Source organism: Oncorhynchus tshawytscha, linkage group LG12, assembly GCF_018296145.1.
Source record: "Oncorhynchus tshawytscha isolate Ot180627B linkage group LG12, Otsh_v2.0, whole genome shotgun sequence".
Taxonomy (NCBI): domain Eukaryota; kingdom Metazoa; phylum Chordata; class Actinopteri; order Salmoniformes; family Salmonidae; genus Oncorhynchus; species Oncorhynchus tshawytscha.
In genome coordinates this window covers 37,250,564-37,269,739 of record NC_056440.1, presented here as the reverse complement: position 1 = coordinate 37,269,739, position 19,176 = coordinate 37,250,564, and the positions used below count along the sequence as shown (strand labels likewise).

The 19,176-nt window shown below is 42.4% G+C and overlaps 1 pseudogene; it reads right to left on the bottom strand.

Moving 5' to 3' along the window:
* Positions 1-5,336: 5,336 nt before the first annotated feature.
* LOC112263116 lies at positions 5,337-13,023 on the bottom strand (annotated as a pseudogene).
* Positions 13,024-19,176: the final 6,153 nt, after the last annotated feature.

The window sequence follows — 19,176 nt, the reverse complement described above, 5'->3', positions numbered from 1 at the left end:
AGAAGGGACGCACTGCCTGACTCACCTCCTCACCAAAATTGAAAACCAACGCGTCTCCGGTATCCCACCCAGCAAACTGTCGTTAAAAAGACGTTGAATACACGATTTTGCCCGACGGTTAATATACCTTCGGTTTTGGTTGAAAGTGAAAGTTGAAAAGACGTATTTTTTCATGTCGAAAATACGTATGTTTCATGTCGTTGAAAAGACACCTATAAAAATACGTCCTTCGACGGCCGTTTCGGTTTAAAGTGAAAGAAGGCTGCAGCTCGAAAACGAGGGAGCACTGGGATATTAAGGCCCGGCAGGTTCTGGAATCTCCATTGTAGCACTCCGGGGGAGGTAAACGGGGTTCCCGGGAAACTGGGGTGACCGTGCTGCTACCAGCCGAGTTACTGAGGGGCTGGGAGGTTACCGCGGTGGTAGGCTGCCTAGTAGGTAACCCACGGAATTACACACGCAAAGCATCCAATGCTAGGTCATGAAGTTTGGCCACGTCCTGGAACCCTTCCATCAGACCACAAAGCATCCCCTTGTGTCTACCAATGAGGGCTCCTTTGGAGGAGATGGCGTTGCGGAGCTGGTCCAAGTCTACTGGGTCAGTAATGGCCAGTTCGTACTATCAGGAATCAAGGGAAGACCCAGACTGTGTGAAGTAACAATGTTTATTGTAACCACAGGGACAGGCAAACGACAGGTCAAGGCAGGCAGGGGTCGATAATCCAGAGCAGAGGCCAAGGTACAGGACGGCAGGCAGGCTCAGGTCAGGCAGAGGTCGGTAATCCAGAGGTGGAGCAAAGGTACAGGACGGCAGGCAGGCTCAGGGTCAGAGACAGGCAGTGGTCAGGCGGGCGGGTACAGGGTCGGGACAGGCAAAAGTCAAAAACCAGGAGGACGTGATAAAGAGAGACTCGGGAAAAACAAGAGCTGAGACAAAACGCTGGTAGGCTTGGACAAAAAAGACAAACTGGCCACAGACAGACAGAAAACACAGGTAAAAATACACAGGGGATAATGTGGAATATGGGTGACACCTGGAGGGGGGTGGAGACAAGCACAAGGACAGGTGAAACAGATCAGGGCGTGACAAGTTTATAAGACAAAATAAGAATCTAGTTTATTAAAACAGACAGAGCATGTTATTTTGATTGTGCAACCTTAGTGACCCTCTAAGCAATGGGAGGGTGTAGTAAAGGCTTTACTTATGCACAACGCAACTCAGCATGCCTGGATACAGACTGTAACCATGTATTTTGTGGTTACGGTACCACAAAACCCAGAGGACTTTGCTTGTTTGGATATGTCACTCACATCCATGATAAAAATGTAATCATAACACATGGCCTCTCATGAATTATTGCTTAACTATACCATGGCTGTTAGCCAATCAGCTTTCAAGGCTCAAACCACCCAGTTGTTAATGCAAAATATACTACAGAATAATGACATGTTTGTATGGCACCGGTATCGTTGACAACAGAGTACACAGTTGTGTTTCCTAATCCCCGCTTTGCGCGATGGCCGTTGAAGTTGAACAAGGACATCAGGCCATTGGTAAAGAGCCTGAAAGTCAAGCACACATAGAATGTTCTTTGTGAATTGAACACTTTCAAACTGCTGAGGAGATAAGGCTCTTGGATGTACTGTCTTTGTTGCAGACAGTTTGTGTCACTAACAATACCTTTAAAATGACTTTCTTATTTGATCCATTCTCAAGATATGACATACCTGTTCATTACCTTGTTGGCACAATCCTTTGTGTCCTTACCAGCAATTTTGCTTAACCTTGCAAACTGTGTCAAGAGAGTTTGTTTGAAACGCTGGAAGTTATGCAGTAACCACTGTCTCAGTGTGACTACTTAAAAAATACAATTCTACAGGCATTGCTTGTAAGAGTGGAATTAACTAATTGTATCACTTTAGGTTGTGTGAAAAATGCTGACTAAATCTACAGTGTAAATTAAATGTCAAAATAAATGTCTATTTCACCATCAGATTCTGTGTATCCACACTTTGAGGCTGCTTCTCTAGTTGCTCAAAGTCTTGCTCCGTCTCCATCCTATTGACAAGGAAATCAGAGTCTTGGGGCTCTGCTCTCCCAACACCTGTTTTGTAGTAAATTGTGAGTCATTCCACAAGATAGGTGCCTTTTTGAATTAGTGCATAATTTATACATAAAATATCAAAGGGAATCAAAAGGCACACATTTTGTGGCGCAATTCACTGTCACGGCTGGCTGAAGGACTGGACCAAGGTGCAGCATGGTAAGCGTACATTTGAACTTTATTTAAAAATGACACCGACAAAACGAAGAACAAAAAAAACAACCCGTGAAGCTTTGGGCTATGTGCCCTGAACAACTACAAAGTTAACTTCCCACAAAACAGGTGGGGGAAAAGGGTACCTAAGTATGGTTCTCAATCAGAGACAACGATAGACAGCTGTCCCTGATTGAGAACCATACCAGGCCAAGACATAGAAATACAAAACATAGAAAAAAGGACATAGAATGCACACCCTAGTCACAACCTGGCCTAACCAAAATAGAGAATAAAAAGCCTCTCTATGGCCAGGGCGTGACATTCACTTAGGTAATGGGAGGGTGAGGGCTCTGATGTTCTTGGCTCCATTGGGACTGGCAAGTAGAAGCCCTGGATGAATCTGCCAAATTCAAAGCCAACTCAGTGTCAACCCAGAGGTAAACAGCAAAAAGAAATAACAATTTTTGTAAACCTACACACTACAATACATATTTTAAGGATAGTTTTAATCTTCAGTTAACAATATTGAACATGTGTAAATTTCTGCTCATTGAAAGGAAACTAGCACTGATGAGTGAACGCGTCCCCGCCGTGTGCATGTTGTCCGTGTGTGCCCTTTAGTTACTAAATAACTATTCTCACCTTGTCTGGTAGAGTAACAGGACGGATATGGAGAACGTCTGTGCTCTCTGCTCTAGAGGTGGGACTGGCTAGTAGAAGCCCTGGATGATTCTGCAACATTCAAAACCAATGAATAAACCTTCTTAAGGACTTAACTGGTTATTGTATGTAGATTGATATAGGGGAAAACAATTTCATCCATTTTAGAATAAGGCTGTAAGGTAACAAAACGCGAGGGGACTGAATACTTTCCGATTGCACTGTATGTTCTAGGATAATGGATTGTTGACTTTCATACTTTTCTAATTCTCAGTGCAGCTCAAGCAATTTTTCCAAAAACAAGGCTCTATTTAGTCCGTCCATTCTGGTCCAAATACAGCCGAAGGTCAGCCTTATCCGCTTGTACTCATTGAAATGCATGAGATACACAAATACAATTACACAATATTGCATATAGTAAACATTTAATCATTTTTTTGATATACACAATATAATAAAATGTTGATTTAAAATCCTTTTTTTTAGAATAGCTTTTTACATGTTCTGATATAGACAGAATGACTGAAAATTACCTGTAATTTCAAATCAATTTCACAACAGAATTTATTACAATTTATTACCAAACTGGGAGAGGCAGAACGGGCAAGTCATTCACCCGCCATTTGTTCCTCAAGACAGTAACACAATGACACGCGAATAATTGTAAGCTTCAACATTTCTGAAAACTTTTGTAATTTGATAAGGTTGTTATTATATTAATTATTATTGATATTAATTATCAGTTTCTGTTAATGTCGCATACTATTATTTTCTCTAGCAACTCTGCCTGGATACTTGCATGCTAGCTAACTAGCTAGCTTACCTTAACACTAACTTAGTTGCTAGCTAGATAGTACCAGGGCTAACAGATTTGATGGTTATATTTAGGTAGAAATGTGTCCCCAAACGGGACTGCGGTGTTAATTTTGTCTAAACCCAAATCCATGAGAGAGTTGTTTGGTTCAATGAGTAGTAGACCAATGGTAGAGACAGATCAGGCCTTTGGAATGTTGTATTTTATGAGGAGGGCAAAATACAAGCAGAGCCAGCATAATTGTACCCAAGGACTCTTTTATGGACATGGGCTAATTGATCAGGGTAATAAGAATGTATCGAAAGGGACTGGGGGATACAAGATCTGGGGATGGTGTTTGACAAATGGGAATCCAGAAGCTGTGGATAAAATAGGGACTATAACTTGTGAGTTTTGGCCACGGCATAATCCCCGGGATGATGATAATTGGAAGATAATTAGGAAAAGGCTTATGTGTACTCAGCCATCGATGTATGGTTGGAGTGAAAACCTGGGGATCACTGTGGCTGAACCAATTTTAGAGAATCTGAAGAAAGAACGTGTTCCGCCATTATGTATCTGTAACAATGGCTCTTTGGCTGTGGGTGTAACAGTGCATTGTAAATCTTATGCAGGCTACCTCCCTGAAGAAGAACGCAGGTAAAATATTAGTACATCCTATGGCTGGCATTTAGTGGATGTCTCATATTTAATTACTAGAGTGACCTATCTTGCTCTAAACGATGGTATGGGAATACCCTGGGGGTGTATGTGGATTTGCGGAGGTAGAGGTTATCTGGTAATTCTGGACTGCAGCTCGTCGCTGAAGACTCTAGACTGCAGCTTGTCGCTAGAGGCCCCGGACTGGGGACCGTCGCTGGAGGTTCCGGACTGGGGACCGTCGCTGGAGGTTCCGGACTGGGAGGTTCCGGACAGGGGACCGTCGCCGGAAGCTCTGGACTGGAAACTGTCGCCGGAAGCTCTGGACTGGGAACTGTTCCCGGAAGCTCTGGACTGTGGAGGCGCACTGGAGGCCTGATGCGTGGTGCCGGCACTGGTGGTACCAGGCTGGTGACACGCACATCAGGGCGAGTGCGGGGAAGAGGCACAGGACGTACTGGACTGTGGATGCGCACTGGATACCTGATGCGTGGGACCGGTACAGGTGGCACCGGCCTGATGACACGCACCTCAGCACGCCCGCTCTGCAGCGCTCTCAATGCCAGCACCTCTCTCCGGAATCTTGCGTCGAGCTCCTCACTCAACTCCCTGACTGGCTCCATGTGTCCAGGGTCCTTTTCCATCCAGGATCTCCTTCGTCATAATGATGAGACCAAGGCACAGCGTGAGTAGAGTTCCACATAATTTTAATAAACTGAAACTCACCAAACAAAACAACAAACAACCAAACGAAACGTGAAGCTACAATGTGCACTAAGGCAACTATACATAGACAAGATCCAACAACACAAATGAGGAAAATGGCTACCTAAATATGATCCCCAATCAGAGACAACAATAAACCGCTGTCTCTGATTGGGAACCATATCAGGCCAACCATAGACATACAAAAAACCCTAGACATACAAAAACCCTAGACATACAAAAACTAGAGTACCCACCCTAGTCACGCCCTGACCTAACCAAAATATATAGAAAAACAGAGATATCAAAGGTCAGGGCGTGACAGTATGGCCATGTCCTTAAACCAGCTGAGATATTCGGTATCTCCATTATTCCTACCATTGGTGTATCCATTTCAGGTAAATGGATTAATAATTTGACTTACTCGCTACAAGCTCATATTAATTTGGCCTACAAGGGTTTTAGCCAGCTCTCCCTGGATGTCCAGAATCTTAAGGCAGTTACAGCTAGGCAATTTGGCTTTGGATTACCTGCTGGCAGCACAGGGAGGCGAGTGTAAGGCCCTGGGACTGGACCTCGATGGCGAATGCATAATGTTACTTCCTGACTCCTCCGATAACATGACCAAAATCCTGCTTGATATGTCTAAGCTCTCTAATACTCCCAACCCTACTGACGATGATGTTCTGACCAGGATGGGTAAATGGTTCACTGGGAACTTTGGAAATGTTATGGGCATCTTATCATTTGTAGTTCCTGTGTTGATATGCTTTTGCTGTGTTTAGATTTTTTGTTGTCTTGGTAAATGGGCAGTGAAGAATGGTATAATGGTTTTCACCTGCCTCCTATGATGAATACTATGAGGCCACTGGTGTTGACCCCAACTATGACCCTCTTGCTCGCCCAAATGACCCAGAGGATGATTACTATACTACCTATATGTGAATGGTTAAAAGTTCCAGATGTCTGAAGTCGATCTCTATACATGGTTATATGAGACTAGATAGTTTCAACGGGGGGGAATGTTGGAGGTTACCCTGGGGCTACACCAATGCCATGATTACTCTATATATGTGATAACCTTTGTATGCTTGCAATGCGCAATGATGGAAAGGTATCGGGTAATGAAGATGTACTGCTTTAGTTCTCAGGCTGAGAACTGCCTGCACCTGCTGATAGTCATGCAGCCTCAAGGCCGAGATGTTCCGAAAGTAGCAAAGGGCCTGAGACTACATAGGTGTGGTTGATGGCTTATAGTAGAGTGAGAAATCACAGTCTAGACAGGTTTTTCTCATCTTAGATACTTTGTATCTAATCCAATGCAACAATGTTAAAGTATGATTGATGGTAGGTTGTCCACACCAACTAGTATAAAGAGTGTTGTCTCCTGTTTCACCACCTTTACTATAGACTACGGAGGTATTCTGTATGTGAATCTCTGTCTGCAATTGCATTTTATTACTAAAGAGTTTTATACCAAGGTTCCTGTGTCTGTGTCATCTATCTGGAAGACTGATTGTTGAAGGAAACTTACATCACCCCATGCAAAGGACCACCCAACAAGAGACCCCTCTATCCCTCTCTCTCAACCACACAACTCAAGTCAGTTTTTGTTGCTGTAGTACAACATTAACAGCATAAGGTAATATTATATTTGGAGCACAAAACTTAATGTGAGGGTGACATAAAAAAAAATGGAATGCAAAGATATATTGCCAAAAGCAGCCTACTGTATTTTTTCAAATACCAGCATAGATTATTGTGGCCGTCTTGATGTTGCTGAAAAAAAGGTTTTAGAAAGAATATCAGAAAAAAATAATTTCAATATTTGATTAATTATACATTTATTTATAATTTCGTAATTTATAAATATTTAAAAACACATCTATATCATTCATGTTTCACTTTCATCCTACAAAACACCTTACACCACAAAAACCTTACAGTAAAAGTGATAACCAGTATTATGAACAACACAATGGCCAGTAGCGTGGCTATGACGTCCATAGAGTGGTAGGTGAACCAGGACATCTTGTAGGACTCTGTCCTCAGATGTGCCGCTCCTTTGTTCCTCATGACAAACTCGATCCAGAACATTGCGCGGTCCAGTGGCTTCATAGGCTGGTCCCTGTGCAGCCTGGAGAGCCTTTGCATTGCCTCCCTGTAGGACGGCTCATAGAGAATAGCCTTCACTGCCTCCAGGAAGATGTCTCTGTCTACGGTGGCGATGTCCACTATCTTAGCCACTCCCTTAGCCCTCATCCTGTTGAGGTTATCCTGCTGGTCGAACATCAATGGGAGGCCGACGATGGGGACACCGTGGTAGATGGCCTCCTGGACTCCATTGGTGCCGCCGTGGGCGACAAAGGCTCGGGTCTTGGGGTGTCCTAGGAGGTCGTTCTGGGGGAGCCAGTCCACCAGTAAGGTGTTGTTACCCAGGGAGGCAGGTCTCTTCCCAGTGTGCCTCCAGACAACCCTCTGAGGCAGTTTGGCAAAAGCAGTGGCGATGTCCTCAGCGATGTCCTCAGGAAGTTGTCCCACCAAGGTCCCGAGGGACATCATGATGACCCCATGGTCCCCGGAGCTCTGGACAAAGTCCTCCATGTCCGGGGGAAGCGGCTTGGAGGGCTTGCACTGGAAGCCACCCACGTAGACCACGTTTGGCATGGTGGGACGAGGAAACTCAAAGGTGAAGTCATTCCTCATGAGCCAGATGTCTGCTGCCTGGAACAATGACATGAAGTGAACATCAGGGCCAAAGTATCGATGGATGAACGGAATGTAGTTAGGGTCTGTGATGTATGCAGTTTGAACCTTTGTAAAAAGATAGAACATTTTTGACTCTCTCCTGAAAAGTCATTTTGTCCGTCAACATTGCTCCTGGTACTGGGACATATGAGAGAGGTGAGGGGGCAATGGCAAAGTGACCCTCACCCTGGATTGTCCATCTGACATTGAAGACAAGAGGAAGACCAAGGCGGTGTGCCAGTAACGTGCCCGCACCAGTGGCAGGATCCGTCAGAACCAGATCATAGTTTCCATCGTGAATCGATTGCATTAGCTCGTTATCTTCAAATATCATAGTCATCATCTCAATCAATTCCCTGTTTGACTCAGAGAACTGCTTCACCACCTCAAGCTCCAGACTCATACGAGACCAGAAACCTCCACCCTCCCTTTGGATCTGCAGTAATCTGGTCACAAACGAACTAAAGACCTTCTCGTCAATTCCTCCACCAGATGCAGGGATGGTGATACATGAGTAATGAGGGGACTTCTCCTTGATGTACCAGTTGGCGGATGGACGAATCACTGTGATGCTATGGCCTCTGGAGTGCAGTTCAACGATGACTTTCATGTTCACCCAGTGGCTTCCATCCAATGGGAGGACCAGCACCTTCCCCCCATAGACAGTGGTCAGATAGAAGAGCAGCACCGTAACCGTGACCAGGGCTGGTTGATGCATTTCTAAGGTGAGTCCTTTGATAGAAGATACAAAGGAAGAGTAGTTAGTAGTTACTACATCTCTTATTTCCTATGAATAGGTTCTAGTTGGTTGCCTGTTATTCTCAAACACATCAATTCTAAAAAAAAATACTCTAAATTACAACGGAAAACGTAATTATTTGTGAACCCTCTTATATTGTTGCAATTAGCTGATACATATTTACTTATACTGAACAAAAATATAAACACAACATGTAAAGTGTTGACAATTACACAGGTGAACCTTGTGCTGGGTTAAATAAAAGGCCACTGAAATGTGCAGTTTTGTCACACAACACAATGCCACAGATGTCTCAAGTTTTAAGTGAGGGTGCATGCTGACTGCAGGAATTTCCACCAGAGCTTTTGCCAGAGAATTTCATGTTAATTTATGTACCATAAGCTGCCTCCAATGTCGTTTTAGAGAATTTGGCAGTATTTCCAACCGGCCTCATAACTGTAGGCCACATGTAACCACGTCAGCCCAGGACCTCCACGTCCGGCTTCTTCACCTGCGGTATCATCTGAGACCAGCCACCCGGACAGCTGATGAAACTGAGGATAAACTGTAATAAAGTCCTTTTTTGGGGACAAACTCATTCTAATTGGCCTATGCCCTCCCAGGCCCACCCAAGGCTGCACCCCTGCCCAGTCATGTGAAATCCATAGATTAGGGCCTAATAAATGTTTTTCAATTGACTGATGAACTGTAACTGTAACTCAGTAAAACCGTTGAAATGGTGTTCTGTACAGCACTTTGAGATATCAGCTGATGTAAGAAGGGCTATATAAATACATTTGATTTGATTTAGTCTTTTGGGGGAGGACCGTAGATTCCCCGCTAGGTTATTCCCCCCTCCCACTTCTAAAACCAAAGTGGCACCCCTGTAAAGAACCACCTTCAATGGAAGCAGCTGTGTTTGTGTGTGGTTGTGACAATTAAGAGAGAAATGGGCCTCAACATCGTGTTCTAACCGGACAACACTGTAGTGTAGCAATCAGCATAAATTAATATCGAGTGAGGGCACAGCCGACCGCTCAGACGAACTCCAGCTAGCCGTTTTTACATGGTCCTGCTAGGCGTTTTTACATGGTCCTGCTAGGTGTTTTTCACATGGTCCTGCTAGGCGTTTTTCACATGGTCCTGCTTGGTGTTTTTCACATGGTCCTGCTTGGTGTTTTTCACATGGTCCTGCTTGGTGTTTTTCACATGGTCCTGCTTGGTGTTTTTCACATGGTCCTGCTTGGTGTTTTTCACATGGTCCTGCTTGGTGTTTTTCACATGGTCCTGCTAGCCATCCCACTAGCCATTTTTACATGGTCCTGCTAGGCGTTTTTACATGGTCCTGCTTGGTGTTTTTCACATGGTCCTGCTAGCCATCCCACTAGCCGTTTTTACATGGTCCTGCTAGGCGTTTTTACATGGTCCTGCTAGCCATCCCACTAGCCGTTTTTAAATGGTCCTGCTAGGCGTTTTTACATGGTCCTGCTAGCCATCCCACTAGCCGTTTTTAAATGGTCCTTGCTAGGCGTTTTTACATGGTCCTGCTAGGTGTTTTTCACATCCTGCTAGCCATCCCACTAGCCATTTTTACATGGTCCTGCTAGCCGTTTTTACAGATACTGAGTTTTACTTGGATTTTTACATGGTCCTGCTAGGCGTTTTTACATGGTCCTGCTAGCCATCCCACTAGCCGTTTTTAAATGGTCCTTGCTAGGCGTTTTTACATGGTCCTGCTAGGTGTTTTTCACATGGTCCTGCTAGCCATCCCACTAGCCATTTTTACATGGTCCTGCTAGCCGTTTTTACAGATACTGAGTTTTACTTGGATTTGTAGAACTACAAAAGTTTTTGGAGAATGCTTCTTGAGATTGTATTAAGGCAATTGAATCAAGTCAAGTTTGTAGTTCTTCTATATAAGTTTATAGCTCTTCTATAGTTCTCTGTATACATACGGTAGATATTAGTTCCAATTAGTTCATTTGAAAACGTTGTAAGTCTGATTATACCATGTTTTCAACACTAGGTACTCAGCAACTGTTTTAACAACAAGCTAAACTATTCCCATATTCCACATATATTCCATTACTTAAAACGGTTTACTTTCAACTAGAAATGTTGCTTCACATAAACACTCGCCAAAAAAATATGTCTGCAGGTAGCCTAAAATCCAAGGTGATGTTTGGCCAACCTCCCAAACAGCCGTTTTTCACCTCACATCCGAGTGAAAGCAGTCATCTGGCTGTAACCTAACCTATGCTGCCACAACTAATCTGTGCTCTCTTGTTCAAAGTTCACAGGTTCTAGCATGCAACATAACACTCCTGTAATTGCATAAGGCGTTCACATGTTGGCTTCCCGTTCTGTATTAAGAAATGGTCACTAGTTCAACATGCACATAATTATGGAGTTAGTTAGAAAATCAAAAATAAACTTTTTTCAAAGAGAATATTTGTCTCCATTAGCCATACCCAGGTTGAATAAATCCTGGCATAGGTATAATTCAGAATTTTTTTGGGCAATAACTACACATTTGATTTCATGAACCTTGCATGGTTACAACATGCCTTTGGTCTATTACTTAAAATTAAGATTAACAACCGTTGCTTTTAAAATGAACATTAACCATACAGTAGTACAGGAATAATTTAGGCTACATTGTGTGTATAACTATTGAAAATTATGATTAGTCATGATTCAAATGCAATTTAGTCCAGAGCATAATGCTTTATGTTTAGTCCAGCCCATAATGCTTTAGGTTGACCCTGTGTCCAATTGGTTAAAAGGCACACCATTTGATTGGATTGGATTTGATTAGGATCCAATGGCGACCATTGAACCTGGCTCACTCACTAAAGAAAGTAGGAAAACAGAGTACTAGGGGAAAGTCATACCTAAGAACTGATGAGATAATGTCACATAAGACTGTACCTTGTACATTTAAGAAAAGGTCTCAGAGATGTCTTTGTAAGATTAAAAGATGCAGTAGGCTGGGTCCACATGTTTTAGTCATTCATTGCTATTCTCCTAAGTACTCTGTGTAGCCTGCTCCAAATGAAGTTTGATATGTCATTTGAATACAGTCACAGGTTATACTGTAAGTATGATGGGCCATAATTCATGGATAATACGGTCAGTTTGCATAACACCGTAGCAGTGTTTTCAGTGTCTTTATACAAATGACTCATGCCTGTGCACACTTCTTATTCTGAAAAGTAAAAGTGTTTACCTGTGAAAGGGAGTCTACTTGGTAGTAGTAGTTGGTAGCATGAGGTTTTTACATTGTTCATTCTTTGATTTTATTTGACCATGGGAAAAAGAGCTACAGTACTTCGGAGATACAGCAATGTAGGTTTGGGTTGAATCGAGTCCAGAATATTACAGGTCAGACTTTGCCACAGGGTGGCAGTCCTCTCATCCAAATAATACAGGCTACTGTAGAAAATATTCACCAGATATATTCTGCACAATAGTGCTTCCATGAGTTGAGGACACACTACTTAAAGCACTATGCCCACACCATACCGACAAATGCAACTGCAGAAGTGGGCATCAATTAACATTGTGCCATTGTGCAAACTACTTTCGTGATTTTACACAGAGTTTCCAGGATTTGGTTATATACTTGTATTGTAACTACATATTTGATGTTTTATTTTTATTTAACCTTTATACTAGGCTAGTCAGTTAAGAACAAATTCTTATTTACAATGACGGCCTACCAAAAGGCAAAAGGCCTCCTGCGGGGACGGGGACTGGGATTAAAAATTAAAAATAAAAACAAAATAAATATAGGACAAAACACACATCACAATAAAAGAGACAACACTACAAAGAGAGACCTATAAGACAACAACATAGCAAGCCAGCAACACACTATGGTAGCATCACAACATGACATGGTAGCAACGCAACATGGTAGCAGCACAAACATCGTACAAACATTATTGGGCACACCCAACAGCACAAAGGGCAAGAAGGTAGAGACAACAATACATCACACAAAGCAGCCACAACTGTCAGTAAGAGTGTCCATGATTGAGTTTTTGAATGAAGAGATTGAGATAAAACTGTCCAGTTTGAGTGTTTGTTGCAGCTCGTTCCAGTCTCTAGCTGCAGCGAACTGAAAAGAGGAGCGACCCAGGCATGTGTGTGCTTTGGGGGCCTTTAACAGAATCTGACTGGCAGAACGGGTGTGTATGTGTAGGATGAGGGCTGCAGTAGATATCTCAGATAGGGTGGAGTGAGGCCTAAGAGGGTTTTATAAATAAGCATCAACCAGTGGGTCTTGCGACGGGTATACAGAGATGACCAGTTTACAGAGGAGTATAGAGTGCAGTGATGTGTCCTATAAGGAGCATTGGTGGCAAATCTGATGGCCGAATGGTAATGAACATCTAGCCGCTCAAGAGCACCCTTACCTGCCGATCTATAAATGATGTCTCCATAATCTAGCATGGGTAAGATGGTCATCTGAATCAGGAATAGTTTGGCAGCTGGGGTGAAAGAGGAGCAATTACGATAGAGGAAACCAAGTCTAAGATGTAACTTTAACCTGCAGCTTTGATATGTGCTAAGAGAAGGACAGTGCACTGTCTAGCCATACTCCCAAGTACTTGTATGTGACTCCCTTAAGCCCTAAACCCTCAGAGGAAGTAATAACACCTGTGGGAGGAGGGGCATTCTTCTTACCAAACCACATGACCTTCATTTTGGAGGTGTTCAGAACAAGGTAGAGAAAGCTTGTTGGACAGAAAAGCACAGAATTAACTGAGTTTTGGTGACAGTCAGGTTCATGTAATTACGCCTTCTTATACCTTTTTAGGAAGAAATATATGTTATCATTTGAACGGCACCTGTTTGCTAATATACTGTTTGTGTGTCTTTCTGTCTTTTCCACCGGCAGACTGCAATGTGTTTTATTTGTTGGCTTCATGGGCTATTTTTAGTTGGCAATGGCAATAAAAGGGACTATTTATGCTTAGTATCATTTTCATTTATATTTGAATTTTGAGATGAGAAGACGTCATTCTAAATTAAACACGAAAATGTGCATATGAAAACCATAACTGGCATGCAGATCGGTAGGAATGGTAAGATACATTTACAATCCACATGAGAAAGTTTGCCGAGTCTTCATGTAGCCTATTACCTGTTTGATAATATACTGTAGGCTGTCTATCTATCTTTTTGTCTTTTTACACCTGGGCGTGTGTGTGTGTCAGAGTGTGCGAACATACCTACGTGTGTGCATGCTTGCGTGTGTGACCTCATAAATGAACGCCATGAGTAACCACAGCCCCCCCCCCCATGACATTGTTTTAGCTTCCATTCAATTGTTCTCAAAAAAGTATGACTCTGTACGACAAAGCCATTCATTAACTTTTGTTTGGCATTTAACTCACATTGACAGTTTTTAAAAAAAGAATAGAAAATTATGTTCAACATGGATATGACTCACATGAGTCTATTTATGGTGCTGCTATGCACCCCGATAGTTTCTCTTTATCCTGCTTGCACGAAGCCCTCCTAGTTCACCACCGACACTATGTCATAGTTTTTGTATTGTGAAAATGTATGTCAGCGGCCCATTGAGTCATTCAACAATATAGAGAACATGAAAATGAATATTTAATATTGTCAATAGACTAGATTCTAAATTACTATCATGACATCAGCATACATACTGTAAATCTGATGGATTATCGGTAGAGATTAGCATACTGTTACATAGTGTACTTAAGGTAGATACACTATATATACACATAGGTATGTGGACACCTTCAAATTAGTGGATTCGGCTATTTCAGTCACACCCGTTGCTGACAGGTGTATAAAAACCGAGCACACCGAAAGGCGCAGTAAGAATGGCCTTACTGAAGAGCTCAGTGACTTTCAACGTGGCACCGTCATAGGATGCCATTTTTCCAACAAGTCAGTTCGTCACATTTCTGCCCTGCTAGAGCTGCCCCGGTCAACTGTAAATGCTGTTATTGTGAAGTCGAAGCGTTTAAAACCAACAACGGCTCAGCCGCGAAGTGATAGGGCACACAAGCTCACAGAACGTTGTCGCTGAGTGCTGAAGCGCGTAGCGCGCAAGAATCGTCTGTCCTTGGTTGTAACACTCACTACGTGTTCCAAACTGCCTCTGGAAGCAACGTCTGCACAATATTTGTTCGTCGGGGGCTTCATGAAATGGGTTTCCGTGGCCGAGGAGCCGCACACAGCCTAGGATCACCATGCTCAATGCTAAACGGCGGCTGGAGAGGTGTAAAGCTCACCACCATTGCACTCTGGAGCAGTGCAAACGCGTTCTCTATTGTGATGAATCACGCGTCCCATCTGGCAGTCCGAAGGACGAAACTGGGTTTGGCGGCTGCTAGAAGAATGCTACCTTCCCGAATACAAAGTTTGGTGGAGGAGAAATAATGGCCTGGGATTTTTTTTCATGGTTCGGGTTAAGCCCCTCATTCTAGATGATTCTGTGCTTCCACCTTTTTCAACAGTTTGGGGAAGGCCCTTTCCTGTTTCTGCATGATAGGATATAGGATACCTGGCCTGCGCGTAAATGTAGGCATATAAATGTGCCCATTTCGGGACCTGATAGTATTTCTGATTGGCTTAATGCACCACCACCAATGAGCTGTGGAGCTTCTCAAAGTAATGTTTTCTTCACCTCAAAACAGCAGGCAAACTAAGTCTGTTTTTTACATCCATTGAGAATGACAATAATTCCTCAATGTAGGCTATTTGAAAAATCTTTCCAGCTCTCTTTCGATAACCACTCAGCTGAAAGGGGGAAAAAATGACAGTGGAAACATAAAATAGGCCTACCTAATTACTACTTATCCCTTGCGCAAATAGCCTACAGCTGTGTGTCCTCTGTCAGGCGCTCACTGGTGCAGGAAACTCTGAGGGCCCAGAATATTTGATACAATGTTGCAAGGAGCTTCAGGCCAGTCCCAAGTTAATAGTTGATACAATGTTTCAGGTTTGTTGCAGACATGCCATGCATAGTCAATGTGATTTATAGGATATTTATTTTTAACAGGATATTTTCTACCTGCAGGCTGCAATGTTTTTATTTGTTGACTTTATAGGCTATTTTTACATAGTTGGCAATAGAAGTTAGTATTAATGCTAGTATCATTTTCATTTAGATTTGGATATCATTTTGATTAAACACATCAATGATTTTGAGATACGAAGACGTCATTATAAATTAAACTGTTCCACGAAAATGTGTATATGAACTTGAAAATAAAAGAGAGCTTGAAAATAAAAGAGAGCCGCACATTCTAGGAGCTCAGATGACAAAAATGTAATTACCAACGTTTCGACAGTCAAACTGTCTTCATCAGGATATATGAAGGGTATATATATATTATACCTTGATGAAGACAGCATGGCTGTCGAAACGTTGGTATTTACATTTTTGCATCTGAGCTCCTAGAGTGTGCGGCTCTCTTTTATTTTCAAGTTTTCTACTCCGCTAGCCAGCACCTCGCCTAAATAGGTGTGCGTTTCTTTTTCTTCTAGATTATATGAAAACCATACCTGTCATGCAGATCGGTAGGAATGGTAAGATAAATAGACATTCCGCATGAGAAAGTTTGCTGACTCCTCAAGTAGCCTATTATCGGCAACTTCAGGAGAGTAATGGCAGAATCTGTGAAAGCCAGTAGGAGCAGGAGGAGGATGGTCGGAATAGGATATCTTGATGTCTGACTTCATCGAGTCATTTGTTTCTTATTTCATCAAACAGTGAGCTTACAGCATCAGACAAGCTCAATGCTTATATTGGTGATTGTATTAAAACTCATAGGTTGTGTCTGTATATGGGAAAATACAGGTTTCACATCGAAAAAAACAGGCGAACAAGATAGTTTTTAGTTGGGAACAGCCCTATTAGTCACACATACAGTTCATTACAAGGCTCGTCTCATCCTTGTCTGAATTATACACCAATTCATCTAGCTGAGAACGCAACTCCACCATACAGTGCATTCAGAAAGTATTCAGACCCCTTGACATTTTCCAAATTTTGTTACGTTACAGCCTTACTCTAAATTTTATTAAATTGTTTTCCCCCCTCATCAATCTACACAATATCCCATAATGACAAAGCAAAAACAGGTTTTTAGATTTTTTTGCAAATGTATCAAAAATAAAACCTGAAATATGACATTTACATAAGTATCCAGACCCTTTACTCAGTACTTTATTGAAGCACCGTTGGCAGCGATTACAGTCTTCTTGGGTATGTTGCTAAAAGCTTGGCACACCTGTATTTGGGGAGTGTCTCCCATTCTTCTCTGAAGATCCACTCAAGCTCTGTCAGGTTGGATGGGGAGCGTTGCTGTACAGCTATTTTCAGGTCTCTCCAGAAATGTTAGATTGGGTTCAGGTACGGGCCCTGGCTGGGCCACTGAAGGACATTCAGAGACTTGTCACGAAGCCACTCCTGTGTTGTCTTGGCTGTGTGCTTAGGGTTGTTGTCCTGTTGGAAGGTGAACCTTCGCCCCCAGTCTGAGGTCCTGAGCTGGTTTTCATTAAAAATCTCTCTTTCCTTTGCTCCGTTAATCCACACAGCACGATGCTGCCACCACCATGCTTCACTGTAGGGATGGTGCCAGGTTCCCTCCAGAAGTGACGCTTGGCTTTCAGGCCAAAGAGTTCAATCTTGGTTTCATCAGACCAAAGAATCTTGTTTCTCATGGTCTGATAGTCTTTAGGTGCCTTTTGTCAAACTCCAAGCGGGGTGTCGTGCCTTTCACTGAGGAATGGCTTCAGTCTGGCCACTCTACCACAAAGGCCTGATTGGTGGGGTGCTGCAGAGATGGTTGTCCTTCTGGCAGGTTCTACCATCTCCACATAGGAACTCTGGAGCTCTGCCAGAGTGACCATCGGGTTCTTGGTCAATCCCTGACCAAGGCCGTTCTCCCTCGTTCGCTCAGTTTTGCTGGGTGGCTAGCTCTAGGAAGAGTCTTGGTGGTTCCTAACTTCTTCCGTTTAAGAATGATGGAGGCCACTGTGTCCTTGGGACCTTCAATGCTGCATACATTTTTTGGTGCCCTTCCCCAGATCTGTGCCTCGACACAATCCTGTCTCAGAGCGCTACGGACAATTCCTTCGACCTCATGGCTTGGTTTTTGCTCTGACATGCACCGTCTACTGTGGGACCTTATATAGACAGGTGTGTCCCTTTCCAAGTCATGGCCAATCAATTGAATTGACCATAGGTGAACTCCAATCGAGTTGTAGGTACATCTCAAGGATGATCAATGGAAACAGGATGCACCTGACCTCAAGTTCGAGTCTCATAGCGAAGGGTCTGAATACTTATGTAAATAAGGTATTTTTGTTTTGGATTTTTTTATACATTTGCAAAAAAAAACAACCCTGTTTTCGCATTGTCATTATGGGGTATTGTGTGTAGATTGATGAGAACATTTTTTATTTTATACATTTTAAAGTCTGGCTGTAACGTAACAAAATGTGGAAAAAGTCAAAGGGTCTGAATACTTTACGATCGCACTGTATATACATCTCAATGAAATTGAGTTACGATGAATGTTGTCGGAGTGTACTTCTGACTACACCGAATCACTATCAGTCGATACTTGTAAAAATGTCTATTATTTAATGCTTATCTGGTCTGTCCTGTGTAACTGCAAACATTTCTTTGGATGCTTCAATCCATTATTTTTTATTTAAAAAAAGATGGATTCCAACTCCCACTGACAACTCTATAACAATCAAGACAAGCACAGGTACACAGTAAGTTATAAATGGTTTATATTTCTAAAAGTATCTAGTGGTAGTGGATGTTTGAAGTTGCTAACTTCATACTTGATTGGATAACAGTGGATTATGCGACGCAATTTGACAGAAGTCACATAGAATGACGTTTTTTTAACGAAAACTACGGATTGCAGCACCCAAAGAAAAGCTCACAGTTAAACAGGACAAACATAGGTACACGATAAAAAATGAAGCAATTGTTTTTTTTTACAAGTATCGACTGACAGTGAGTTGATGTAGTTGGGGTACACCACCCCGACCCCCATCGCAACGCAACTCCATTGAGATGTTGATTTCTCTCAGCTACAATTCACCAAGACGCTGATTCCCAAATTACTACTACCAAGAAACATAAGCCTACACCAATATCTTATTGTATCCATTTTCAGATCTAAAGTGAGGGAATGTTAATCTACATACTAATTATGTCGGAGTTTAAATCTTAGCTGAAAAAATATAAATATACAAATATTTAAAATAAGACAACCTGGTCTCAGAGCATTTCATTTTATTCTGTAGGGAAATCCGAAACACGCCATTAAGTATATTTTACGTTTTGTAAGGTATATAATAATTTGTGGATGTCCAACACCCATTTCATATGATATGTTATGAATTACAATTCGTATGATATGTTACAAATTTGCAAAACGTACAATATGTTAGGAATTCTAGCTAATGTTGGCTAACGTTAGGCTAAAGGGTTAAGGTTAGCGTTAGGGGAAGGGTTAAGGTTAGGGGAAGGGTTAGGTTGGCTAAGTAGCTTAAAAGTAGTTGAAATGTTGCTAATTAGCAACCGTATGACT